The sequence below is a fragment of the Narcine bancroftii genome, chromosome 2 (genome assembly GCF_036971445.1).
Source record: "Narcine bancroftii isolate sNarBan1 chromosome 2, sNarBan1.hap1, whole genome shotgun sequence".
NCBI lineage: Eukaryota > Metazoa > Chordata > Chondrichthyes > Torpediniformes > Narcinidae > Narcine > Narcine bancroftii.
The window spans coordinates 318,391,189-318,403,523 of record NC_091470.1 but is presented as its reverse complement, the minus strand read 5'-3'; positions in this window follow the sequence as shown (position 1 = coordinate 318,403,523).

Here is a 12,335-nt window from a genome sequence, read left to right as displayed (position 1 = left end):
GGTGGATGGATAGATCGAGGGAGGGACGAGGGTGGGGAAAAGCCGAAGCGCATCCGACCAACTGGAGCACTTCGCCCAGGAGCAGTGGGCGGCCGCTCCCGGGCACATGGCAGCGCCGAGCCTTCCTTGTGCAATGGTCCGAAAGTTGCAGCGAGTCGATGGCCCGGGGAGCTGTTGTGTGTTGCAGCGAAAGATATTCAAATCTAAACACGGGCACCCTGCATTTCTTCATCAAGCCCTGCGACCATTATGCTTGTTCCGTGGAGTTTCGCTGCTCCGCTTCGGCGACTCCCACCATGGGATTCCGTTTTGGCCGAACTCCAGCTGGACTGTCAGCTGCCGTGGTCCAAAGAAAGCAGCGACCCATTTTTGTTTTAAAAAGTACATCCACTCTATTGAGTCCAACCTGTAGTGTACAAGGCAGTTCATAATGCTGTTCAGTTAAATGGGGTGGGAGGGGGGGGGGGGCAGTTTTAAGAAACTCCGGTGCATAATACTGTTCAGTTTGCTTTGACCAGTTAATCCGCATTCCATTCTAAACACTTTGGGCAGAAATGGTCAAAGTCAGCGTTCCAGGGCTGGACCGAACTGAAGTGAAAAAGTGATGCTGTTATGTCACGAAGGAGCTGGGCAGAGGCCAAAGAGTGTGTGTGTGGGGTGGGGGGGGGGGTGTGGGGGTTCGAAAAGTAAAAACAACAATAGGTAAGGAAGAAGTGAAAGCGGTGGAACTAGAAAAAGATGGGGGTCACCAAACTTCTTAAAAACTTTTGTTCCTGGAAATCTGAAATAAATTCCCTCCACTAAGTATCTCCCTCAAGTTGAATAGTAAGAACAGCAAGTGGAGGAGTTGAGGGGATGGTCGATGTGATGACAGGAAAGGAAAGGAAGAGACTGATGGGCTTGTGTGTTTATTTTAATGGTCGGAGCCTTTAGGGTAAGGTAGATGAACTTGAGCCTGAATCAGTACAACTGGTCATTAGAGACTTGGTTGCAAGAGGAATAGGACTGGCAAATCAATGTTCTTGAATTTAAATATTTTAGATGGGGTGGTTATGTAAAAGAGGTGGACGGGTTGCATTACTCATCAGGGAGAGTGTCATAGCTGCACTCCGAGCGGGCTTGTCCACTGGGGCAATATCAAGTCAAATTTATTGTCATCTGATTGCCCAAGAACAATTCAACCATGTTCTCTGGTCCTCAGTACAAAATACGCAGACATTCAACCCACATAACACACCAAATAACAATACACATGCAAGTCTAGTCTTCATATATACAAATAAATAAATATTGTTTCGTGGAGATGTGAGTCCGGATGGTTAGGGTGAGCAGTTCCTTTGGTCGTTCACTATTCTCACTGCGTGTGGGAAGAAGCTGTTCCTCAGCCTGGTGGAGCTGCCTTTGATCCTCCTGGATCTCCTTCCTGATGGGAGCAGCTGAAACACATTTTGTGCAGGGTGGAAGGGGTCCTCAATGATTTTGCACGCCCTCTTCGGACAGTGATCCCGGTGTAAATCACATGAATGCGGGGTGGGGGGGGGGGGGGGGGAGGAACTCCAGTTAAACTCTATGGTCCTGTGGATTGACCTCTGATCTATTTCTCTGCAACAACCTTAATACTGATCCAGCTGGAGGGATATTTAGTCAATTTTCATTCTGCTAGAAACTAATTTCCCTCAATTTATCAGCAGCTGCCAACGTGTGTGCTGACCCTTACTTGACCTGTACTGAACTACTGATATCAGCTGACCAGAAAAGAATTTTACAATGGACCATCAGCATCCTATTATAGAGGGTGTGGAAACAGACAAATTTAGTGACTTCTGAGGTAATGTATGGGAGCCAGGTAAAGATAGTGAACCTCTCTAGCACCTGCTCCGAAGCCTCGACATCCTTTCTCTAATGCAGCAACTGGACTGCTCACAATGCTCCAAGCATGGTCTAACCAAAATTTCATGCAGCTGCAATATGATTTTCCGAAAGCTACCCTCAAGAACTTGACTGATGAAGGTAAGTACGCCATACGCTTTCTTTACTAATCAATCCAGAAGGCAGCTGGACCGGATGACATTCCTGGTTGAGTGTTTAGAGCTTGAATATGGCCTGTTTCCGCTCCGTAAATGGTTATATGGTTATATGTGCAGATCAATTGGTAGAGGTTTTTAGCGGATATTTTTAATCTCACCTTGGCCAAGCCTGTTGTTCCAACAAGTTTTGATTCTGCTATAATCGTGCCTGTTCCAAAGCGCTCGACCGCCATGAGTCTGAATAACTACCATCCCATTCCACTTACTCCCATCATCGCAAAATGTTTTGGGAGGTTGGTTTTATCTCATCTGAAATCTCGTTTGCCTGGCACTATGAATCAACATCAATTTGCCTACCATGCTAATAGGTCAACAGAGGATGCCACTTCAACAATGCCGCACTCTACCATGACTCTTCTGGATAGACCACTATTTATTGATTATAGTTCAGCTTTAACACTGTTGTACCATCAAAGCTGATCACCAAACTTTGTTCGTATGGTATCAGCTCATCCTTTTGGAATTGGATTCTGGATTTCCTTACTAACAGACCAAATTTGGGCAATATTTTCTCCTCCAGTATCATCTTGAACACCAGAATGTCCAAGGTTGCATGCCGAGCCCCCTTTTGTATTCCATCTTCTCCAACTGCGTTCCAATGAAGAACTCAAACTTAATTTAAAGTTCGCGGATGACCCCATGGTGGTTGGCCTGATCACAGGGGACGATGAAATAGCCTATAGGGGTGCGGTACAGCACCTAGCCTTGTGGTGTGCTGAGAACAATTTGTTACTCAATACTCAGAAGACAAAAGAGATCATTTGGATTTTAGACAGGTGGTAAGCCACACACATATCCCAACTTACATCAATAGAGCTTTAAATTCCTGGCAGTCTATATCTCTGATGACCTCACATGGTTTTAGAGTTCATCAATGTTGGTGAAAAAGGTACAACAACATCTTTATATTTTGAGATGTGTGAGCAAGTTACACCTCCGTCCCAGAGGGCTGTTGGATTTCTATAGATGTTCTATTGAGAGTGCTGACATAGTATTTCAGTGTGGTAGGGAATTGTTCTGCACAAGATAGAAAGGCACTCCAGCAGGTAGTGAAAACTGCCCAACGATTGTTGGAATGTAATTGCCTACCATTGAATATATCAATAGGGGATGATGTTTGGACAGGACGAGGAATATTAAAGACGCAACACATCCTGACCATGAACTATTTACTCTCCTACCACTGGGCAGACGCTACAGCAGTCTTCACTCGAGAACTATCAGACTTTTTTCATGAAGCCGTGAAAATACCAATTCTCGGCATTGAGCGATGCTGCACTAATATTTCAGGATCAGTAATTTTTTTAACAATTTATTTTAGAATATTGCAGTCTTATTGTAAAGGGTTTATTGTGTGTGTTTTTTTTGTGTTTATTACATTCTATTTTATATTCCAGTCGATGCTAATCATGTTTCATTGGCTGGTTTTCCAGCATAATGACAATAAAGTGTATCACATCACATATGTCAGATTCAGATTTCAAATTTATTGTCGGAGTACATACATGACATCACATTACAATGCTGAGATTCTTTTTCTGTGGGCAAGGCAGAATTACCACTTATTGGTGGTGCAAAAAAAAACTGCACAGCATATACATGTCAACAAAGAAATGTAAACAGATAACGAATGGGGTGAAATCATCTTGTCTGTCATTGTGACTGTCACAGTGCCTGCCTGCTGGTTTCTGGGCAGTGTTTTGCGCAACAGGCGGGGTCTCTGGTGGTTTGGGGGGGGGGGGATGGTTAATAGGTCTGTGGGGTTGCTCGGTCCGTGGTTGGGGCAGGGGGCCAGTTATGTCTCTGTTGTTCAATTGGTTGGTCAAGGGGTTCCCTGCAGGTGCCTGGTCCCGAACGGAAACCGTGTCTTGCCGTCCATCCTGGTGCTCCATATAAGCACACTGGGAGTTTGCGTGGAGGAGGTGGATCTTCTCGATAAGGGGATCAGTCTTATGGATCCTGGTATTCCTCTGGAGCAGAACAGGCCCAGGGGTGTTCAGCCAGGATGGTAGTGTGGTTCCTGATGCTGACAGGGGAAGGATAGCATCCTTTCATGTGAGGTAACATTAGTGGTAGTACAGAGGAAGGACCTGGTAGCGTGGAGCACTTCAGGGGTTCTTTTCCTACAATGCCAAGTGGGTCCATAATTATGCAGATAACAGCCACTGTTTGGAAGGCCTGCCTGTCTCCCAGTGGGAAGAGGTCCTACCTGAAGTGCATCCAGTTGGGTAAATCAGTTTGTTGTCTGACCATAGTCGGACCATGCAGTGCTTCTCTCCGCTCTTAACCACTACCACCTGTGTCCTCCAGGGGCTGGTGCTGGGTTCTATGATCCCTTCTGTCAAAAGCTGTTTAACTTCTGCTTTGATGAAGGCTCTGTCCCCAGGGCTGTATTGCTTGCTCTTGTGGTGACAAGCTTGCAGTCAGGGGTGAGGTTCTCGAATGGGGGTGATAGTGGGACCCAGAAAGTGGACAGGTCACAGGTCATGTTCGGAGGGGAGGGCGGGTGGTTAAAAAATTGATAGTTGTAGGCCATGGGTTGGGGCGGAGGGTGGGTTTGTGGGGACCGTCATATTGCATTTAGACGCTCTTGAATTGGCACTGGAAATCCAGTCCCAGTATGATTGGTGCTCAGAGCTGTGACATAATAAGGAGCTTAAAATTCTTGTACTCAGAGCCACGGGCAATCAATATCACAGTGCAGCTGTCGTGGATCTCAGCTGAGTAAGATTTGGAAACCAGAAGGACTTTACACTTCGTCAGAGTCATCGCATGGGAGTAATGCTGTACTGTGCCCAATTGAATGAAGCTCTCTGTGCTCCTGGTATCAAATAGGTAGTTCATGATGTGAGCATTCACCTTGATGTCCATCATGGCCCTGGCTAGTTGATGTGGGCTGTCCTGGTCCAGAGTGATCAATGACATTTTCAGGGCCTTGAGACTGTGGGGCAGTGGGAGTTCCAGCAGGGGGTGCTTATGGTCAGGATCGGGTCCAATGACGCTGTTCTCCATCACGCAACTGAGGATAACCAGATGTGAAGTGCTGAACATGCGCTTCTTCTGGTTATATGTGAGGTTGAGGCTTTTGGCTGTTTGGAGAAACTTCTGTAGATTAGCATCATGACCCCACATCCTAAGATGGTGGCGTCCGTGCTCCTCATGTAGAGGCCGCGTTTCCAGAAGGGAAGACCTCTGCATTTAGCTGCACTCTATCGAGCGATTTGGCCAGACCCATGACTTCCTGCAGGCTTCAATCACCTTTTTTTCAGGAATCTCTGTCAGATGTGATCAGACTTGAATCCAGCCACACGTGTCTCATATCAGTTCTTCTAAGTGGACAGCAGCAGAGATATCTCTGTAGCCGCACGCTCACCCCAGCTCCCACAGGACCTGCATGTACTCATCCACCAACTCACCAGGTGCTTGACAGAGACTGCCCAGAGGTACCTGGCATAGATGACATTTGTCAGGGTCCAATAATATCTCTGCAGGAGCTCCATACCGGCCAAGTATAACAGTCTCTGATTATTTTAAAAATGTGGTGGCCGACCTGTGTGTAGATTTTGATGATCTTCCTCGCTCTGCACGTCGTTGCGTCTCATGAATGCATTGAGACAGTGCGGCCATTGATTGAATTTGATGGAGGCCTCTGGGTCTTTAGGGACGGTATCCAGTTTATATGCCCATATTGCCTGCTGCATGGTATGAAAATTATGGTGATTAAACTGTTGCAGTATTGATTAACCACATCAGACTGAGAGTTGTGATTAATAGGCTTTAATCACCATAAAACATCAGCACGTCTCACATGCTGCTGGCCCAGTTCCAAGGCAGATACTGAGGGAGGAGTTTGGGCGTTACAGCCTTTATGGGGATTCTGACGGGAGGAGTCACAGGTACAAGTCCAGCCCAGCCCATGCAGTACATTTATACAGACAGTGGTGCCACCACATCATCCAAAGCTTCTGGTTGGGAAAAACCCTGAATGATTTGGTGGTGACACACTCATCAAGAGCTGTTTTAATAAAGTCTGTGACAGCCCTGCTGTAATCATTCAGATTTTCAGATGAATCCTTGAACAGTGTCCAATTTGCTGGCTCAAGGAAGTCCTGTAACCGTTCTTCAACCTCCTGTGGCCACCTTTTAGCAGTCCTGATCTCTGGACCCTCTCTTTTTTGGCTCTGTTCGTATGAAGGCAGAAGGAGGACAACTTGATAATCCGACTTGCCAAAATGCAGCCTCGGGAAAGAAAGGAAGGCCTTTCTTATCTTGGTGTCGCAGGGATCGAGTGTGTTGGGACTTCTGGTACACAGCAGGTTACATGCTAGTGTTAGTTGGGCAAAATTTTCTTGACACAGGTCTGATTAAAGTTGCCCACTAAGATTTGCCACTTTTGTTACATGTGTTGCTACGTTTAGAGACTAATGTACTTCCACCCAGGATTCCTCTGTACATTGTGCTCTGAAGGGTGCTGCCATTTACTACATACTTTACTCACACATTTAACCTCTCAAGGTGCATCACCTCACATTTGCCCAGATGAAACCTTTTTGCTCTTTTTCTGCCCAGATTTCCAACTGATCAACAAACTCCTGCAAACTTCGACAACCTTCTTCACTACTCACAACTCTTCCAATTTTTGTTTCATCTCTAAACTTACTAGTCAACACACCAACATTTTTGTTCAAATCATTTCTATTCATCACAAACACCATAGCTTCAGGCAATGATCCTTGCACAACACCACTTGTAATAGATCTCCAGTCAGGTAACATTCCTCTATCACTAGCCTGGCAGCTAATTTTGAATCCAATCTGCCATGGATTCCATGTGCCTTAATCTTTAGAATCCTCCTTCCATGAGGGACCTCGTCGAAGGCTTTATTAAAATCCATGTAAACATACACTGCCCTAGCGTTATCAATCACATTTATCTCCTCCTCAAAAAACACTATCGTTTGTAAGGCAAGACCTGCCCCAGACAAAGCCATACAGACTATCACTAATAAAGTTATGTTTTTCCAGATGTACAGTAGATCCTACACCTGAGAACCTTCTCCAATAACTTTCCTATTACTGATGTAAGGCTCACTGACCTATAATTTTTTGGTTTGTCCCTATTGCTTGGATTGAACAAAGAAACAACATTGGCTATTTTCCAGCCCTCTGAGGCTATGCCAATGTTCCAGCAATCTCCTCTTGTACCTCTCATAGTGACCTTGTATAGATACCATTAGGCCCTGGGGAATTATTCACTTGAATGTTCTTCAAGAAACCCAACACCTCCTCCTCTTTCATTTCAACATGCTATAGAATATCAACATATACCTTCCTGATCTCGCTATCCTTGGGCGATACTGATGCAAAGTGCTCATTTCATATCTCACTCATTTCCTTTGGCTCCAGACATAAATCCCCTCCTTTGTCCTTGATTAATCCCGCCCGCTCCAAAACTATTCCTTTGTATTTACTGTATGTACGAAATACTTTTAAATTCTTCTTAATCCTCTCACATTTCATGTTCCCTTCTAGCTCTCCTGATGCCCCATAGAACCATAGAACAATTACAGAAACAGGCCACTCTAGTCTGTGCCAAATCATTTTTTCTTGCCTGGACCCACTGACCTGCACTCAATCCATAACCCTCCATACCTCTCCCATCCATATACCTGTCCAAATTTCCCTTAAATTTTAAAATTGAGCCTGCATCTACCACTTCATCTGGAAGTTTGTTCCACATACACACCACTCTCTGAGTGAAGAAGATCCCCCCTCATGTTCCCCCTAAACTTTTCCCCTTTCACCCTTAACCCATGTCCTCTTGTTTTTCATCCACCCTCAATGGAAAAAGCTTATCTACATTTACTCTATCCACCCCCTTGATAATTTAAATACCTCTATCAAATCACCCCTCATTCGTCTACACTCCAGGGAATAAAGTCCTAACCTGCTTAACCTTTCTCTGTAACTCAGTCCCTGAAGTCCAGGCAATGTCCTCATAAATCTTCTTTGCACTCTCTCTATCTTATTAATATTCCTGCTCTAGTTAGGTGACCAAAACTGCACACAATACTCCAAAAATGGACTCACCAATGTCTTATACAACTCTAAAATAACATCTCAACTCCTAAATTCAATACTTTGATTTATGAAGGCCAATATTCCAAAAGCCTTCTTTACAACCTATCCACTTGTGACACCACTTTCAGGGAATTATGTTTCTGTATTCCCAGATCTCTCTGTTCTACCTCACTCCTCACTGCCTTACTAGTTACCGAGTATGTCCTTTCTTGGTTGGTTCTGCCAAATGCAACACTTCATACTTACCTGCATTAAATTCCATCTGCCATTTTTCAGCCAACTTTACCAGCTGGTCCAGATCCCTATGCAAGCTTTGAAGACCTTCTTCGCTGTCCACAACACTTCCAATCTAAGTGTCACCTACAAATTTACTAATCCAATTTACCACATTATCATCCAGATCATTGCTATAGATGACAAACAACAATGGTCCCACTACCGATCCCTGAGGCACCCCAGGCCTCCAATCTGATAAACAATCATCCACCACTACTCTCTGGCTTCTCCCAGCCAGACATTGTCAAATCCATTTCACTACTTCACCGTGAATACCTAGCGTTTGAGCCTTCCTAACTAACCAGGTCCTTGTCGAAGGTCTTATGAAAGTCCATGTAGACATCATCCACAGCCTTTCCTTCATCAATATTCCTGGTAACCTTATCGAAAAATTCTATAAGATTGGTTAAACACGCATAAACCCATGTTGACTATCCCTAATCAGTCCCTGGCTACCCAAATAATTATATATCTGATCTCTTAGAAAACCTCCCAATAATTGACCTACTACTGATGTCAGGCTCACCAGCCTATAATTTCCAAGGTTACTTTTGGCAACTTTTTTTAAACAATGGAAAAACATCCGAGGGATTATCTTGTCAGGACCTGGATTTATTCACCTTTATTTGCTTTAAGACACCAAGCACTTTCTCCTCTGTTTTTCTTACTTCCCACCATTCTGTGCCTGCTTTCTTAGTGAATACTGAGGGGGGAAAAAATTAAGGAAGGGCCGAATGACCTACTCCTGCTTTCTTAGTGAATACTGAGGGGGGAAAAAATTAAGGAAGGGCCGAATGACCTACTCCTGCTTTCTTAGTGAATACTGAGGGGGAAAAAAATTAAGGAAGGGCTGAATGACCTACTCCTGCTCCTATCTTCTATGTTTCTCTCATGGTTCCATATAGAACTGACCACTGATCTTCAAGGGGACCACTTTTATCCCTTACTATCCTTTTGCTCCTAAAACACCAGTAGAAACCCTTAGGATTTTCCTTCACATTGTCAGCCAAAGTAATCTCATGTCTTAGCCTTCCTGATTTCTTCCTTGAGATTTTTCTTGTATTTTTTATACTCCTCAAGAACCTCATTTGCTCCATGTTGCCTATACCTGCTATACACCTCTCTTTTCTTCCAAACCATGTCCCCAATATTCCTTGAAAACCTAGGCTCTCTATACTTTCTAACATTGCCTTTGAACCTGACAGGAACAGCCAGACTCTGTACTCTCAAAATTACACCTTTGAAGGTCATCCACTTACTTTGCACATTCTTGCCTGAAAACAACTTATCCCAATCCACGCATTCTAGATCCTTTCTCATTTCCTCAAATTTAGCTATCTCGAATTTTGAATCTCAACCCAAGGCCCAGACCTAACCTCCTCCACAATAAAAATTGAAACTAATGGCATTATGATCACTGGACCCAAAATGTTCCCCTACACATACTTCTGTTACCTGTCTTGTCTCATTTCCTAATAGGAGATCCAGTATTGCACCCTCTTTAGATAGTACCTCGATATGCCAGGTCACTCGCCTGAGTGCTACTGGTACCCATGTATCCTGTCACATGGTCGGGTGGGCAGCGATTAAACCGGCACCCCCACCAGGTTTGCATGGTGCGGTGGGTGGATAAACACCCTGCAAGATGAAAACAAGACCTGTCAAAGGGTGGATGAACCATCTCATAAGGTCAATGACCATCTAGCAAACACATGCCGTGAAGTGCAGAAAGGGCATCCCTTGCATCAAAGCTTGGTTTGGTCATTCATTGCAACAGAACTTCCCCCAGCCATCTTGGAACTCACTATGCCACTGGATCTGGGAGGGAATGTCGAGAGGGTAGGTCTAGACCTGTGCACCCCTACTTACCTAAAATCCATTCATGCACATGCTGTTCCTTTCTGAGGAGTGGGGCATCCTCATATCAAACCCCACAAAATGATAGCCAGAAGAAGATATTGGTTTAGAAAATTTTCCTGGGCCCATTCATAGATTACTAACATAATTGGAAGATTTAAAGATGCTCTGGAGATTCTCTGACTGCTGTCTGAAGGTTGCTATTCAATCCTTATCGTAACAATTTTACAAGTTAACCTTGTTTAGAGGGAGAGGTTAGATTAGTCAGAGGATTTTTGGTTTTTTTCTTTTTATCTTTTATTTCTTTAGATTTAATTTTGCTTTATCATGGATCATATCATATAATTAAGGTAAAATTTAACCTTTGTTCATATAAAGGGATGTTTAATTTTATGTTATTTATTTTCTATCCAGAATTTTACTGGCATATATTTGAGAAAGGGATAAACTGTTAAAAATCATGTTTATAGAATTTGATATCTTAAAGAAACAAATCCTATAAACAATTATGGAAAGGTTTTTGATTTTATGTTGTATGTTTAATATCTGATATGGCCAGTTGTTTGTTATTATTAGATGACTTTGTGTGTAGAATTTATATATTAAACTCAATAAAAATATTTCAAAAAGAAAAGAGAGAAAACTTTCTTGAACATATTTGACAAACTCCAATCCATCCAGCACTTTTACTGTATAGGAGTCTCAGTCAAAAGGTGGAAAGTTAAAATCTCCTACTATCACAACCTTATGTTTTCTGCAGCTGTCTGCTATCTCTCTACAAATTTGCTCTTCCAATTCTCGCTGAATATTGGGCAGTCTACTATTCAACCCCATGAGTGTGGTCAAACCTTTCCCATTCCTCAGCTTCACCTATATAGCCTCAGTTGACAAGCTCTCTGGTCTTTCCTGCCTGAGCACCGCAGTGATATTTTCCCTTACAGCAATTCCACTCCTCTCCCTTTTGTCCCACCCCCATTCTATCGCATCTAAAGCAACGGAGGCCAGAAATTTTGAGCTGCCAGTTGTGCCTCTACTGAAACCAAGTTTCACTGATGGCCACAAAGTCATAATTCCACATGTCAATCCGTATTCTCAGCTCATCTGCCTTTCCTACAATGTTCCTTGCATTGAAATAGATGCACCTGACAAGTCCTACTCCAGCTAAGTCTCTAGAGCTAAGGGAGCCCCGGTCAATATTGGGGAAATCAGTTATACACTACAATAATGCTGTTGCATTTGCATCTTTCCATAATCTACCTGCAGATCTATTATTCTATCTGCTAGATCTTAGGAAACCTTTGGTATAACTCCTTCATAGTGATTGCACCTTTATTATTCCTGAGCTCTACCCTTTGTGCCTCATTGGATGAACCTTCCTTGAACCTACTGAGAGCCAGATCAAAGATATTTAAATCTGGAGATTAAGAAAAGGCACAGATATGACCTAGGGAAATCCTCTCCTGGACGAAGTAGGGATTCCAAATGAGAATAGAAACAACATAAAATACCCAACAGCTGTGGCAGAGTCATTGACATAATCTGCTACAAAAGCCAAATCCAGTGCAATAGGAGATAGCGTAGCTTCTCTCCCATTTAAGGTCAATGCCTCCTCTGCCTGATTTGACCACCAGAACCAGGATGAACTGTTGCGCACCCCCACATTTCTGGATAATCCTCTACTGTCAGTATCCGGAGATGACATGCAGGCCGCCTTCAGCAAAGCAAATCCAAAGGAAGTATCTGATTTAGACAGAGTACTTGGCTGAATACTGAAACACGTGCCGTCCAACGAGTCAATGCATTCACAGTATTTTCAACCTCTCACTCTGACAAGGCATGGCATTGACCTGTTTCATACAGGCTTCAATTGTACTGATGTCCAAGAAAAACATGATAACCGGCACACTATCTCAATAATGGCTGTTGAGCATCCACAGTGAAGAAGTGTTTTGAGAGGCTGGTGTTGTAACACATCAGGTCCTGTCTGAATGGCAATGGATCCCTTTCAATTGACCCAATGTTGCCATCTCACTGG